The following is a 16,051-nucleotide window of genomic DNA, read 5'->3' as shown; positions in this document are numbered from 1 at the left end:
TCTCCTGGCCACAGTTATTACTTCAGGGAATAGCATTTTATCCCTGTCACTTCATCACAAAGAAGCCCAGATGTTTAGTTTGATGCTTGGAGAAGAACAGGTAAAGTCCACATGCAGATGGGAGGACTAAGGACAGAGGATGTTGTAACCATTTGCGATCATATGGGAAGACATTCTTAGCTCAAAGCCAACATAGAGAGAATTGTGGAGACCAGAGAATAGCAGTAAATAAAACTAGAATCCTGATATCAACATAGTTAAACCTCTACTTTGGGATGTTTTAATTACACAAGGTGATATATCTTCTTCATGTGTTACTGCAAAGGACTATTTGAACTACGTTTTTTGTTCCTTGCAACTAGATTCAGTCCCACACATACCTAAAAGAGGTCCAGGAAAGTAATACCATGTAGAGAGGAAACTATGATGCATTTTAATTTTTAATTATGTCTTAAAGCTTTGAGGGGAAAAAAGGGATGAAAAGTAATGGAGATTAAATTTAAATTCATATTTAAAACAGCTCCTGCTGGAGTAATGAGTGTTAATCAATAATCAAATTCTTTCACTGTGTTTATTCCATTCACTGCAACTTGGTAATTGAGGGGGACTGCTCTCTGTTAAAAGTATTTGGGTCTTGATATTCCTTCAGACCTAAGAATCTTCTCACTACATGAAAAAAAAAAATAAGTAATGGAGACTCTGGGGCATATTGGGAAATAAAAAGGAAGCTATTAAGTCGGTAATTTTATGCAGAAAGAAATCAAAGCACCAGAAGAGAAAGAATAAGAAAAGGCTAAGACTTTTAGGAAGTGCCAAGCTGTCCCCTGTGATCTTTTTACATAACAAATACAACTTTTTTACTTAATCAACAATGTAAAAAGTAAGTACTAGGATGACTATACGTAAGCTGAACATAGTAGAAAATATTGTTGGGGGAAAGAGAGAACTTGCTGATAATACAATTCTTGCAAAACAAGTTTTTGCTATTTCCCTCTTGACACTGCGTCTGTTGTCTACCAGGGCAATCATATCCAACAGTAATTGTCTAACAATTGTTCCGTACTGAGAAAATACTTCTGATTACAGACATTAACACGTTTAGGCATTAAACCTCCTCACTGTAATTACCCTTGAGCTTATTCTCACAAATGAATTAATATGCTGATCACTTGGACTAATACAACCAGCAAAAGAGTGATGAATTGCTTCCAAATCAGATAAAATGAAGCATGACATCATTTAATTAATTTCACGGAAGTGTGGGGTTGAAGCAGAAAGAAAACATTTCCACTGGGGCTATCTTCCCAGAATGGGGTGTGAAGCAGAAGCAGGCAGGAGGAAAATGGATGAAACCCAGCATTACTGAAAGCTTCTTTGTTTTTGAGCAAGTGGGTTTGTATACTCCAAGGTACCATGTATGACAATGATACTTTTGTAGCCAATTGTCCATTTGCGTGCCTTACTGAAAGGTCTTAGAAAGCAAAATATGCTTGTTTTTCCATTCTAATATTGAGAATAATATGCTTTGTTAAATGACTTGAATTAAAATGATACAGATATCAAAAATGGTTCTGCAATAGAAAAGCAAACAAGCAAACAAAAAGGAAGGACATTTGAAATAAAAGATATGCTAACAGGCTATGATTAGTACACAAAATAAAATCTTTCTCACTCACTCTGGGTACATAGGAAGCAAATATTCCTAATTTGAGTGAAAGGTGGCTTCTCGTGTATTTGTAAGGCTAGTAATCCACCTTCCTGACTAGTGCCCTGTGATGTTTAGTCACCCAACAAAAAGAGCTTTAGCAAAGCTACTAACAAATCAATAGTACTTTATTTAGATCATGGATAGATTTCCTCCACTGTCTCCTACCCACTCCCACCTTTGAATCATCTACTTAGGAATTTTAAAGGAGACACAAGCTTGTTTTAATATGGCTTCCTTCAATAACTTTAGGTAGAATTTAAAACCGTCTTTAAGATATAGGACAAAACTATACCTTTAAAAGTCACATTGATATTAATAGAAGTTAAAAAATTTGAGACCTTTGAGTTATAATTTTATATTCTTGTATTTTTCAAGAAAAAAATAAATTTTGTTCAGGTTTTTGTTGCACAACAATAATCAAGGACTTAAAACCTTTTTGTCTTTGTTAGTTTTTGTTCTGAGTAATGGTGTATAACTAACTTTGCAAACAACAGGTACTCAGCAATGCTTGTTAATTAATTAAATTTACATATGTGAAAGTGCAAGCTCAGTAATCTTACAGTCTGGTTTGGATCTCAGCTACTTGCTGTGTGACTTTAGGCAACTTGTCTGAGTCCGCATTTTCTTAGCTGTAAAATAAGCTCAATAAGAAACTAATAGACTCGTGTAAGGATTCGATGTAGAAAACATATGAAGTAGTTTGTACTCAATAAACATTGATTTTTCTTCTCATCAATTGTTGAAATTGCCAACATTTACTATAGCATGATTCTGTTAATTCAACATGTTGATCTCACATCCATTCAACACACACTCACTCCTACACTCATACATACCCCCTTCCCTAAAGTCCCACTCTTACCCATCTTCAAGCATTTTAATTTCGCATAACTGAGAATAATCACCTTAATATATAAATGGAATCTGTCACGTCTCTATTTAATACCCTTCAATAATCTAACTTTACATTTAAAATGAAATCCACACTTATTTCCATGCCTATGTTCTTTGACTCCTACCTCCTCAACTTAAGCTATACTGTGTTCTACCTAACTCCTTCTATTTAAGTATTTTAAAATAATAATAATAATAATAAAACCTAGGATACCAAAAAAAAATGAGCACAGAGTGAAAAAGTTTTATTGCCCAGCAAGGAGCCCAATTTAGCATAGAGTCTTGACTCTGGTTAAGGAAATTGAACACAAATAGAAGAGGTAGGTCTTTTAAAGCCAAAAAGAAAAAGGGAATATTTTGAGTCCATCTGAGGAGAGAAAAGTCTCTAGTACTGCAAGTTGGATGGTTATGTGTAGGCTTTTCGGTTTAGGTGAATATTGGGGACATACTGGTTTATGCTGAGCATATGGAGAGCCCACTGGGGATGATGGTGTCCAGCCGCCTCTGTTAAGGAGGTGCCATGCCAAGGGCAGTATAACGATGCCCAGTGAGATCTGCTCCACGGCCCCCAAGCTGGGTGGCCAGGTTAAGGTCTATCATAGCCATACTGAGCTTCTCTCAGTTCTAGAAATAAACACGCCTGTCTCAAGGCTTTGGTGCATGCCCTTCCTTCAGCTTGGAACATTCTTCTGCTCTTCACATAACTCTCTACTTTTTTCTTCAGGTCTCACCTCAAAATTTACTCCTTCAAAGAGATTCTTTCTAACTACTCCTTTAACTTCTAATTATTCTTTATCTCAGTTTATTTTTCTTCATTGAGCTTACGGTAATTTGTGATTATTATTCTCATTTACTTATGTATACATTACCCTTGTAGGAATGGATGCGTGCATGCATGCATGCATGTATGTGTGGAAGAGGGAAACCCCACCTTTCCTTCTTGTTCTATGGCTGCTCAAATAATCAAAATGACATCAGGCAAATTAACAGAAGAAAATCAAGTTTTCACACTAATTCACCAGGAATTCACATAAGCATAAAAATTCCAAAGGCAGCAAGGCAAAATGAAGTATGTATGTCATTCTAGACTAAGGAGAAGAAGGTAAGTGTCTGGGACTTCAAATGGAAGTAAGGTGATTAACAGGGAGATGAAGAGAGTTAACATTTAATAAACAAATGTTTACTGAGCCATCTTGGGGGAGGGAGACTCATTCTGAATCCCTACATATGTATGTACCTATCTGTCTTTTTATTAGTCTCTGTATCCTATTAGACTGTAAGCTATACATGGGGAGCAAGCTAAAGTAGATGATTAGGTTCATTTTTTTCCACCTCAATTTCTTTAATTCAACAGGCAAAAGGAAATCTAAGTGTCAAAAAATATATAGTTATAGCTAATTCATAGGTATTGCGCAAAGATGCCACTCACATTTTTCAGGGATATTAACAGTGGATCAAAATGATTATTCCTTTAGTTAAAAGCCTAAAAATTCATTTTCGTATGCATAGTGTTAATATTCATATATTTGTATGCAGTCGGCCTTTGGAGCAAGCAAACGTCCTCTAACTGCAATTTCAGACTGGTCAAGGTAACAGACCTTTTTCATTAAGTACTTCCAAATTTCTAATCTATCCATGAACGTGAAAAATCTGTGCTAATTAAAGCCTGTCATATAGGCCAATAGTGCAGAGAGGACCTGGGAGAGTCCTAGGATTTAAAGGAACAGGCTCTGTATTAAATATAACTAGGATTTTCTGTACCCCAGTGTGAGATGTTGCTTCATTCTGGTTTCGTCACCTGATTTATGAGCAGCTGTTAAAATGTTCAATGGCATTTTCACCTTGTAAAATGTTGATCAATTTTTGTAGCTAGAAAAAGGGAAACTACCCAATGTAGAGAACATTTGTGAGAACAAATTTAATGGGTAAAATCCTCACTTCTTTTACATCATCCTGTCATGTGCCTCAAGGATTTCAAACTCAAATGTCTTCAGAGGTCTGTCAGAGTGATTTTATTTTTATTGGCAGTGGGGTTGTGCAAAATGAAGAGCTCTGACCTAGCTAGAAGGGGCCTCCACTGACAGTTCCAGCAAATTTTTGCCATGCAGAAATGAATCCACGAATGCAGTTTTGCCAATTTTCTAATCTTCCAAGAGAAGATAGATATCAAGATTTTCCAAAAATTATATATACATATGTGTGTGTGTGTGTGTGTGTGTGTGTGTGTGTGTGTGTGTGTGTGTGTGTGTGTGTGTGTGTGTGTGTGTGTGTGTGTGTGTGTGTGTGTGTGTGTGTGTAATGCTGGCAACTAATTTAAAAAAATTAAAACAATTCATAGACTAACAATAGAAGTTTGTAGACTGTGTTCTCTACCAGTTGCTGCTTCTGCACTATGCTATGTTTTTATCTTGTAGTGCAGCACTGTTCATTAGAAGTATAATGTGAGCCACATATGTAATTTTAAGTTTTCTAGTGTCCACATTAAAAGAAGTAAAAAGAAGTAAACAATAAAATTAAAAGTAAAAAATAAAATTAATATAAATAATGTATTTTACTTAACCCAATAAATCTAAAGTATTGTACTTTTACCACAAAATCAATATAAAATTTATTGATAGAATATTTTACATTCTTTTTGTTATACCACATCTTTGAAATTTGGAATGTACTTTACGTTTACAATACATTTTAATTTAAGTTTTTATTGGAAGTATTTGATCTGTATTTAGGTTTCATAAAATGTACAGTTGAAAGGTTGGTTCATATCATTAGTCCTTTAAATCTCCCTAAGAGTTTTCCAATAACTGAAGTAAGTACCAGTTCTGAAACTAAAATTAAATTAATTAAAATCGAATGAAATGAAAAATTCAGTTTCTCAGGTGCACTAGTCACATTTAAAGTACTCAATAACTACATGATGCAATTGACTACCATGTTGGACAGTGAAGCTCTATGGATCTCCCCACTACACTTCAGCATTTGCTAAAGGAGGAGTGAAATGTTAAATACTAAGAGAGAGGGAGGCTGCTGATTTTCCCTATTTAAACACACACAAAACAACTTTCTAGGGCGTAGGTCATTTCCTTTTGTTAGTCTCAAATAAAAATCAAAGATAGATAACGGACTCTGAATGAGATTCTCTTTCATCACAGGAAAAATATACATCTTCAAAAATCTGAATGATCCTATTTTAGTTTAACTAAATGATAAACTAAGTGAAGCTTCTCAATTCACCTTTGAATTATGTACATTTTAACTAAAAATTACTTAATGCTTGATTTTTATTAAACCATATACAGGTAAATTCAAAACCTTAAAAACTGAGCACTATACCACTGACTCCCCCAAATACACAACTTCTCTGCCCAGATATAAGTTTCATATACATTTACGGTGTATCTTTTCAGACTACATACAAATACACAGAGTTAGTTATATATTTCTGTGAATATCTATATCTATCTTAATAGGGAAGATTAAAAACTGCTTGTTAAAGCTGACTGTATTTCGTATTGGGTGTCCTAGGAATTCTCTTAGGGAGAAAATGGATCTTTTGAGTAGGTAAAACTTGGATAGAATGCTTGTAGATATAGTTTGGAATGAAAGGGTTATTACAAAAATATTAAGTTGACTTACCTATTATAATAAAGGAATATTAAGATGTTGAGTCTTTCTTTGGCAAAGAATAGTTTGGAGATTAGGAACTGATAGAATAGTAAGTTACAGACAGTGGTTCCTGAAGAAAATTTGACCTGGCAACAGGATAAAAGAAGCCTGTTGGGTGAAAAATGTTCTGTGGTATAGATGACCTAGGGATTTAGCACTGGTATATCTATTATTAAATACTAATTTGCTGCCTGTTCTGTGCCATGCTATCATCTCCTTTAGATATTTCCAAGCAAAAGTCTTGGGGACTACACAATAGCTATGTGTAAGTTTTTTCTGGACAATAAAGGAGACCCTCTATTCTTTGCCTGAGGCATTATGGATGATAGAAATGAACTATCTCAGAATGTAAGATTATAATGAGAATCAAGAAGCCTACAGAATGAGGGTAAAAAAGTCAACCTCTTGATTATCCTTGGTGTGCTGGGTAAAGAACCTGACTATCCCAGACCTGGGGTTGGGGCTTCAGCAAGTTCATTTAAAATTTTTTAAAAATGACCTCAGAGGACTGTGAACATCTAAGTAACAGATATCTAGATTAGATACTTATTTGAATTAAGTATATATATGTGTGTTTGAATTATAGGTTTTTAAAAAAGTTTTATATTGTACAAATTGCTTAATTACATTCTCTCTTTTATTTTTAATGGCCACATAATATTCATTATATTAAAAAACCATGATTTATTTAACCAGTTCTTGATTTAACTCTGAGTCACAATGAGCAAAAATTTTTAATTAAAAAAATACAATGTCAAAAGTTATGCCAGTTTACATTCTGAATTATATCTGATGTAAATGTAAACTTTTTTTCCTTGATTTTACCATAGCCTATTTTTTTATTTACTAATAGGAAAAAACTAGTACTTCATCATTTTAATTTTTGTTTATTTTTTATAAATGACTTTAAATATTTACATGTTTATTACTCAATATAATTTCTCTTAATCAAGATAAAATCATTATTCTCATTTTGATTCATTTTCTTTAAAAACATAGCAATGTTAGGTAAAATACAGACACAAACACAAGAAATAGTTGGGCCAAATACAAATTTATCAAGATAAATATGATTAAAATATTTCTTTGCTCATTTTTTATCTTGTATTTATCTTTACAATATTGATTTATTAGAATTGTTACTTGTTGAATTATAAATCCTTAATTTAATATATTTATTGTAAATCATGATTTCCAGTTTAATGTTTTTTATTTTCTTCTTTCATCAAATACAAGTTTTGTTTTTCATATTCTTGAAGCAAGTTTCTCAGTCATTTACACTATAGTTACTCTCTTTGTTTCATACTTAAAATTTCTGCAAGATTATTCAAAAGCAAAATTATTTAAATTTATTATTTAAAATAAATCAAAGATTTTATTTGTAAACCAAAATTAATTTTAGATTATAATAAAGAAGGAAAAACATTTGTTTGAGCAAAAAGTGCTATAGCCCGAGACGCAGATTCAGGCCGCAACCTAAACAAAGGGGAGGCCATCTTTTACAGTAAAAGTTTCCATCCAGGTTCCTAATGAGGTCTGTGTTATGAAAATGAGGTATCCAAATTCTGCAGTTCGAATTGGATGAGGCAAGTCTTAGTCTTTTGGTAGAAAGATGAAACCAGGATTTATCTGCAGTGGTTGACTCAGACAGTATAAATAAACAGACTGCATTGTGGGGAAACTGAGAGTTCAGTCTGTAGTTCTGCCCAGTACACAGAGTATATGAGGAGCCCCTATCAACAAATGGCCCTTACGCTCTTCTTATTTTTAAATTTGGGCCCTCAATAGTTGAGCTTTGGGAGTTCATCTCAGCAGACAAATTCTCAAGATTCACATCAAAGGAATCTTTCTTCCTGGAGAAAAGGTCCACCTTTTATATAAAAATATTTAAACATTAACTAATGATCAATGTATCTTAATCATTTCTCAATAATTCTTATATAAAAGTTTTAATTAAATAAAAATTTAAAGTCAGTAGTAATGATTATAGATTGCCAAAAAACAAAAAAAAGAAAACACAAAAATGTAGATTCATAGAGCTTTTGATATAAGATTCGACAGTATTTTTCTAAAAATGACTGCAATGCACTGTTTCTGTTCTAGAACAGTAGGTCAATATTCAAGAAAAAATATAAAAAAAACTTTCATTTTGATGAAAGTTTACAAAATCTGCATTTCTTTTGATTGTCTTGGAAATTATCCAGACACAGCAAGGATAATAAAAACTGGAAAAACAAAGTCCACTTTTGCTAAAATCGGGGGAAAAATAAATGGAAATTGTGTCACAAGAACTGAAGATTGAGAAGGAATGTGGGCAAAAGTAGAGAGAAGATAACCATTAATGCAAATCTTAGAAAGAACCAGCAAAAGTGCAGTTCTCTAAAATGAAGTGCATACCTAAAGGTGCAAAATGGAAAGTTCTACTTGCAGAAGCAGAAACCAGATAAATAGGGCTGACTTATGGAACTTTTCTACATCCAGTTTGGTTCTGAAAAGCAGGAAAATTTAGTTGACCAATAATTTTTTTTAAAGGCTAAATTTCCAGATAATAATTGATCATCCAAAAAATGCATATTAAAACCACAATGAGATACCACCTCTGGTATCTGGTACTAAAATTTTACACCTGAAACTCATATAAAATAATATTGAATGTCAACTCTAATTGGAAAAGAAAAAAAAGAAAAAGGCCAAATTTCCAGATAATAACTGAGCTTATTATGTTGAAGGTTAGGGAAGTGGAGAAGATATTTTATCATAGTTTAATAGTTGGCTGCTTTTTTCCATGGCTAAGTTGAGATATAAAGAATAAACAACTCATAAAATTTTTTGTTAACCAAAAAATAGCTCCAGACTGTTTCTTATAATAACCTTCTTCAAATAGCTAGTCGAAAAAAATATAATTTATTAAATGATGAGGTAGAGGAATCAATGCAGAATCAATACAAGCATACTACCAAAAATAGTTACGAAAACAAGAGGAAAACAAATGACACTGAACAATAGTCAGAAGAGTTTGCCAAAAATCAGATGAAAAATATTACATTTTTTCATGAATTAAAAACTTAAGCAATTAACTCCCAAACAAAAGTGTAAAACATACATACAAAGATTCAAGAAATAGCAAGAAAAGCCAAAAAACAAACAAACAAACAAACAAAACCCAGAAGGATATAAACTATGGCAAAACTCAAGAAAAAAAGTAAAGAAAAAAATTAAAATCACAAAAAAACTCAGGGCAAAACCGAAAAAATCACGAGACTACTGACTCCAGAAAACACAGCTAAGGACATAGTGGAAAAGAATGATAAAGAAAAAAAAAGTGAAACAAAAATAGTTTTAAAGGACTAGAAAGAAAAATATAGATATGGGAGAAAACAAAGGAGATCTAATATGTGCATGATTAGAATTCCTAAAGTAGGAAACAGACTAAATGGAGTAGAAAATATAATTAGATTAAAACACAAGAAATATTTGCAAAATAAAAATAAAACATACTTGAATGTACAGATGAAACTGCATGTGTCCCAGGAAATATTTAAAATATTTTTCAACATCTAAGATAAATAAAGAATGGTTTAGATAATCAAGGCAAAAAGTCAATTCATTTACAACAATGTTCAATGTTAGAGAGCAGTGGAATAAAACTCAATACCAGCAAGAAAAGAAGCAATCACTAAAATATTATATTAAGTCAAGTACCATTCAAATGTGAAAGGAACAATCAATTTTGAAATTGCAAAAACTCAGGAATGTTTTATCCATGAGTCTTTTGGAATGATTCAAAATCTTTTGGAATCATGTCAAGGATGATTCAAAATTTTTTGTAAAAGGTCTTTCAGTGAGCATTGAATCTATATAACAATACAGTAAGTACAGGAATAAATTAGGTACAACAGAAAAGGTAACATATAGGTAAATATAAGTAAATAGTGATAATACAAAGCAATAATAATGAGAATAGTGGACTTAATATATATGTGGAATTAAAATGCATGACAAACAAATCAATAGGCAGGAATGTGGTAAGTAGAAATGAATGTACTAAGGTTCTAGTATTATTAGAGAAGAGGCAATCAAAATTTTATTAAACTATAAATAATCAAGGATATCTTATAATCTCTTGAGTAACAACTAAAAGAATATTAAACATATATAACTTCTGATTAATCAAAAGGAAAGCAAAAAAGGAAACAGGGTCAATAGAAAATAGTAATATGCTAGATACACACCAGTATCTAGAATACGTAAACATAAATGGACTTTATAATGTAGTTAAAAACCTCAGATTTAATGTAAATGTAAATGGACTTTATAATGCAGTTAAAAATCTCAGATTTCAGCTTAAAGAAAATAAACTGCAAATAAATATTGTGCTCTGCTTTTAGATTGTATTTATTTATTTTTTTGAAGTGGCATGACTCTAGAAATTCTGAAACTAATTTGTGTGTATTATGGGAATTAGCAAATGAAGAAATCTATTATTGGAAACCAGGTTCTCATTCTAGAAGAATGATAACACAGGTACAAAGAACTTTGCAGGTTACATTAAATTGGAGGTATCGGTATAATCTCTCATGGATACATATTCATTGGAAGGGCCTAGACAAAAACTCATAGACACAGACAATAGTTTAGTGGTTACCAGAGAAAAGAAGGGAGGAAGGAGATAGATAATGATAAATGGAGTCAAATAAATGGTGACAGAAGGAGATTTGACTTTGGATGAAGATCACATAATGCAATAGACAGATGATGTATTATCAAATTGTACACTTGAAACCTATGTAATTTTATTAACCAATATCACCCTGAAAAATTTAATTAAGAAATAAATTTTTAAAAAAAATTTTTTTTAAAGGGCCTAGAAACAATGACACAAGTAGGAATGAGAACATCTAGAATCTATATCTTGGTTTCTAAATAACTTTCCACATTAAAAAGAAACAAGATACCTTGGAGAAATCATTGATTCAAAATCTGAAGAAAGGAAAGTATAAGATGAACCTACAACATCCTTTTGTATAACGAAATGAGTAGTAAGGAGTTTAAAAAAAGAAGATGGATTTCTGTGTTTTCACTGAATACAGGAACCAGATAGAAGGAGTTCTCAAATATGGAGCAATATGAGCATAAATAAATAAGAACAGTACTGAGCTATAAAACCTTGAATTAAAAAAAAAGGACCTATGTGTTCATAATGTGGGAAAAGGAAAAAATTCCCCTTTTCCTCCTCTGGTTCTTTTGGCTGGTCAAATAATCAAATTACAGGAGGCAGATTGACAAAAACATATCATTTTATCTCTGTGCAGGAAAACTCCATGTATATGAGTTAGAGACCCCACATGGCAAGAGAGGTTCATAGATAACAGGGGGAATTGAGATATAGGACATTGAGCTAGGGATGAGGTGATGCACCTTGGGGGCTTCAAAGGGTGATTGCAGGATGATAAGAACAGAGGTTTAGTAAACAGAAGTTTGCCCTGCCCTATACATAGGTCAAAAGAGGTTATCTCTAATAATCTCTTATTATGGGCAAGGACCAGATTTCAAGTTCTTCTAGGTAGTTAAAGGGAGAAGCAGAAGGTTCTCTTTGGCCTGAAGTTAAAATTGCCTTTAGCTCAAAGTAATCTGCATACTACTAAAGCACACATTGGCATGGCTCATTCTGAACCCCCACAATATTGACTGTAAATATTATATAAACAAATGTAAAACTATTCTTCAAAGTGCAAAGCTCACCCTCTCCATCCATGCTTCTAGTGAGTAAAACACAAAGTAACAATATACATGACCTAAGTAAAATAAGGTGTATCTAATAGATTCACCTTGGTTACTAAGGTTATCTAATAGATATATGTTGAACTTTAGATTCTAAAAATGGAGAATACATCTTATTTTCATGGGTCCCCAAGCTTACTGCTGGTACCCCAAAACTTCCATACATTCTCCAAATGTAGAAATTGTATATTACCTATCGTCCATGCTATAAAACTGTAAATCATTACAAACTCTGATAACAGAGACCCTATTCCAGGAATGGGAAGATAATGAGTTAAAATTAAAAAAAATAAAAATGTTAGTATATAATAATAATAATAATGACAACTAGGAATATAGTCAATGCAATGCTCAGAGGAAATTTACTTACATTTAGAAATATTTTAAAGCACAAATGAGAATAAATATTAAAGAAGAAATTAAATTTCCAAATGAAAAGGTTTAGAACAAGACCAGCAAAATAAAACAGAAGTATAGATTAAAAATATAAAAAGGTGCTCAATATTACTCATAATAACATTAATTTAGATTAAAACAGCACTGTTATATACTATTTCTAACCAACCAAATTTTGAAAAAGCTAAAAGTTCGATAACTTTGTTGCCAAAGGTGTACAGAGACTGACATTCTTAACTGCCAGCAGTAGTATAGTATAAATGAATACAAACTCACAGGCCTGCACTTTGACTAATGCCAGAATGAATTACCAATGCACCCCTTCAATAGAACAATTCCACATCTAGGTATTTGTCCCATTAGCATACTTACATGTTTGAGAAAGACTCCTAAGAGTTGAAGTATTGAAGTATGTTTGTTGAAGTATTGTTTGTAATATAAAAGAAGTATGTAATATAAAATGTATGTAATATAAAATGAAGTATGTTTGTTGAAGTATTGTTTGTAATATAAAAGATCAGAAACAACCTAAAGTTCTATCATTAAAGAATTGATTAAATAAAGTATGTAGTACATCCATCCATTTAGTGGAATACTATGCAACCAACTAAAGAAGCTCTTTTTGTAGTGATATGGTACAACATCAACTTTATACATCACTGAGTAGGAAAAGCAATATGCACAATGATTATTAAAAAACTACCACTTCCTTAAAAATAAAAAAGAAATGTATACGTATATTTTTGTTTTATAGATATTTCTATAGATATTGTTTTATAGATATTTCTAAATCATTTCTTAAGAAACTGTTAACAATAGTTATCTGCAGGGAAAGGATTTTAATAAGTATATATTGTATACAGTTTTATTCATTTAATTTTATACTTAAATAAGATTATGGTTTTTTTTATAAAAGTAATAGAAAGCAACAAAAATGATGAAAAACTTTATTGGTTTATCATATCTTACCTTCAGGCATTAAAATCCTTTTTCTAACACCTGAAAATGCACTGAAAGCAATGGAATTAATTAAAATGCCCTCTATATGTTAAAAAGTGAGTAAACAAGCCCAGTGGGCCCATTTTCTTTTAAAACTCCATTATTATGTACTTGAATAAATGCTAATTAATCCCTTAGAATAAGGTTTATTTAAGATATGTCACCACCTGTATATTACCACTACCAGCTAATACAGTATACAGTATTTTAGTGTGTTAATTTAAAAAAAAAAAAAAGTCATATGATGAACTAGGTTAGCCAATGGCTTGTTTCTAGGTTAAATGCACTTTCATCACTGCTCTTCATAATTGGTAGGCTTTTAACATTTAAAAACAGTACTCTGGACAACTAGCATTTTTCATAAGATACTGAAATCTATTTCTACTTAATTTCTAAATGACTAATATTTTCTTGATATAAACACATTTTTTAAAATTATCTATTAAAAGCACTATAAATTAGAAATAGTACTAGAAATTTGCTCATCCTAGCATGGCTGAAACTAATGAGAATCCATTCTTACTTTATGTATGTGTGGATATGTATACTTACTTTTTTAAATTTGTGTACATGCTATGTAATCATATTACTTTCTATAACATGTAAGGTTGGTCTTCACATAAACTCCTCCACTGTTCAGAAACTTTAGTGTCTAGTAGAAGCTTCAGTACAATTGGAAGTAAGTATTGGAAACATGAGTATTTAAAATAAGAAGCCCAAAGAAGGGAGAACTCACTTTATTTATGGCTGAAAATCCCTCTGACCATATCACTGGAGCATCTAAGCAGGATTTGAGTTTAATGAAGATGAGAGTATACAGATTTCATACCAAAAGAAGCTCTTTTCATTGTAATTAATTTAAAAGTTGTTCTATTTTTTAATATATCTTTAATTAAGACTTTTTAAAAAAAGCGGTTTATGTGAATCTAGTATTATAATACAATGGTTAAGAGCACAAGTTCAAGAGTGAAGTAATCTGGACTTAAAATTCCAGAGCAACCACCTAATAGCTGTGTAGCTTTTGGGCAAATTACTTGAGTTATTGGAAACTCGGTTCCCTAATCTATAAGTTGTTTATAATAACACCAACTTCATGATTTTGTAAAGATCAAATGAGGAAAATCACATTAATGCTCAAAACATTACTCATAAATGATAGCTTTTAATATAATAAAATGGTTAACCTGTTTTGAATTAATTTATTCAGTTGTATTCCAATGTTTAGATTTCTCAGATATGTCCAGGGACTTAGTAAGTTTGCGGTCATTTAATTAGGTTATTGATGGCATACTAGTTAATACTAGAGATGTAGAACAGAACCCCCCCCCCTTTTTTTCCAGTTTGGTTTAAATGATGGATCTTATTCTATGTCCTTAGGGAAATATGTTTTTTTTTTCCTATCTATTCCAAAGATAAGATAAACCACTATCGATTCTTCACCTTGATCTCTAATATTTAGATATGACAGCTTCCAAATATACCTCAGAAATGATATTAGTGTAAGTCTAACAGAATGTCAGAGTGCTTTAGATGGGCCAAAGGACTACTATTTTAATTACTTTGAGTCTTAAATTCTGGTAAATAACTGTCTTGATTGACTCAGCTTTTTATATGCACTTTTGATTCAATTTCTCTAAGGTGGTATTCCAAAGGAGGAAAAAAACCTCCAAATATTAATATAAACATGTTTAATTACTGCTTGACAGGTGACTAGCAGCACTGTGCAAGGAAAAGTACAGCAGAGGAAAAAATAAATTCAGGAGTGAATTAGATTATAAATATAAAGACTAGGTAAATCAATGATAGTACAGCATTTTTTTTTAATCCATTCTCCTAAGAAGTGAAAGAAACAAGGCCAAATATGGTGTCCAAAAGAACACTAAAATTAGGTGAAATCACACCAATATTAATGTCAAAGCTGCCCAAGATGACTGGGAATCCAGTAATGTTTCTGAATAGCATGTAGTATATTGATTATAAAAATTCCCCAACTTTTTAACCCTCCATAGAACCACATAATGTTCAATGAAGCTTTATAATCCCTCCCATGAAAAGGTAGCATCTATTTTCCTACCCTCTGATCTGGGCTGACTTGTTTTGCTAAAAAAAAATGTGTTAGAAGTGATGGTATATCAGTACCGAGTCTAGCCCTCAAAAGACCTTAAATTCTTTGATCTCCCTTGAATTCCTGCCTCCTCCATTGGAAGAAGCCCAGGTTAACCTGCTGGTGGAGATTTTAAGTACATCTACTCCAGAACCTGAACTGCAGCTGATTGTAGATCTGTGACCAACTGAGAACTAAACAACTGCCTAGCTGAGTTCGGCTTAAACTGCTTAACCCCAGAATTGTGAGCTAAATAAACATGTTGTGTTAAGCCACTATGTTTTAGAGTTAGTCATAAGTAACTGATAAAATTAGCAATAGTTATGGTTATACAAGGGTTTTTTTCACAGCCTATATAGTCCATCTGATTTGGAGCTAGGTCTTAGCCAGTGGGATCTCATTTCAATAGTAGAAAGGAAATTGACAAGAGTCAGAAAATTTTTCATAGCTCTAAGTCAGCAGACTAAGGATAAAGGCCAGGATGAGGTTTTAAGTTCATTGAA

The sequence above is a fragment of the Pteropus alecto genome, unplaced genomic scaffold, assembly GCF_000325575.1.
Source record: "Pteropus alecto unplaced genomic scaffold, ASM32557v1 scaffold182, whole genome shotgun sequence".
Taxonomy (NCBI): domain Eukaryota; kingdom Metazoa; phylum Chordata; class Mammalia; order Chiroptera; family Pteropodidae; genus Pteropus; species Pteropus alecto.
This window is presented reverse-complemented; position numbering follows the sequence as displayed.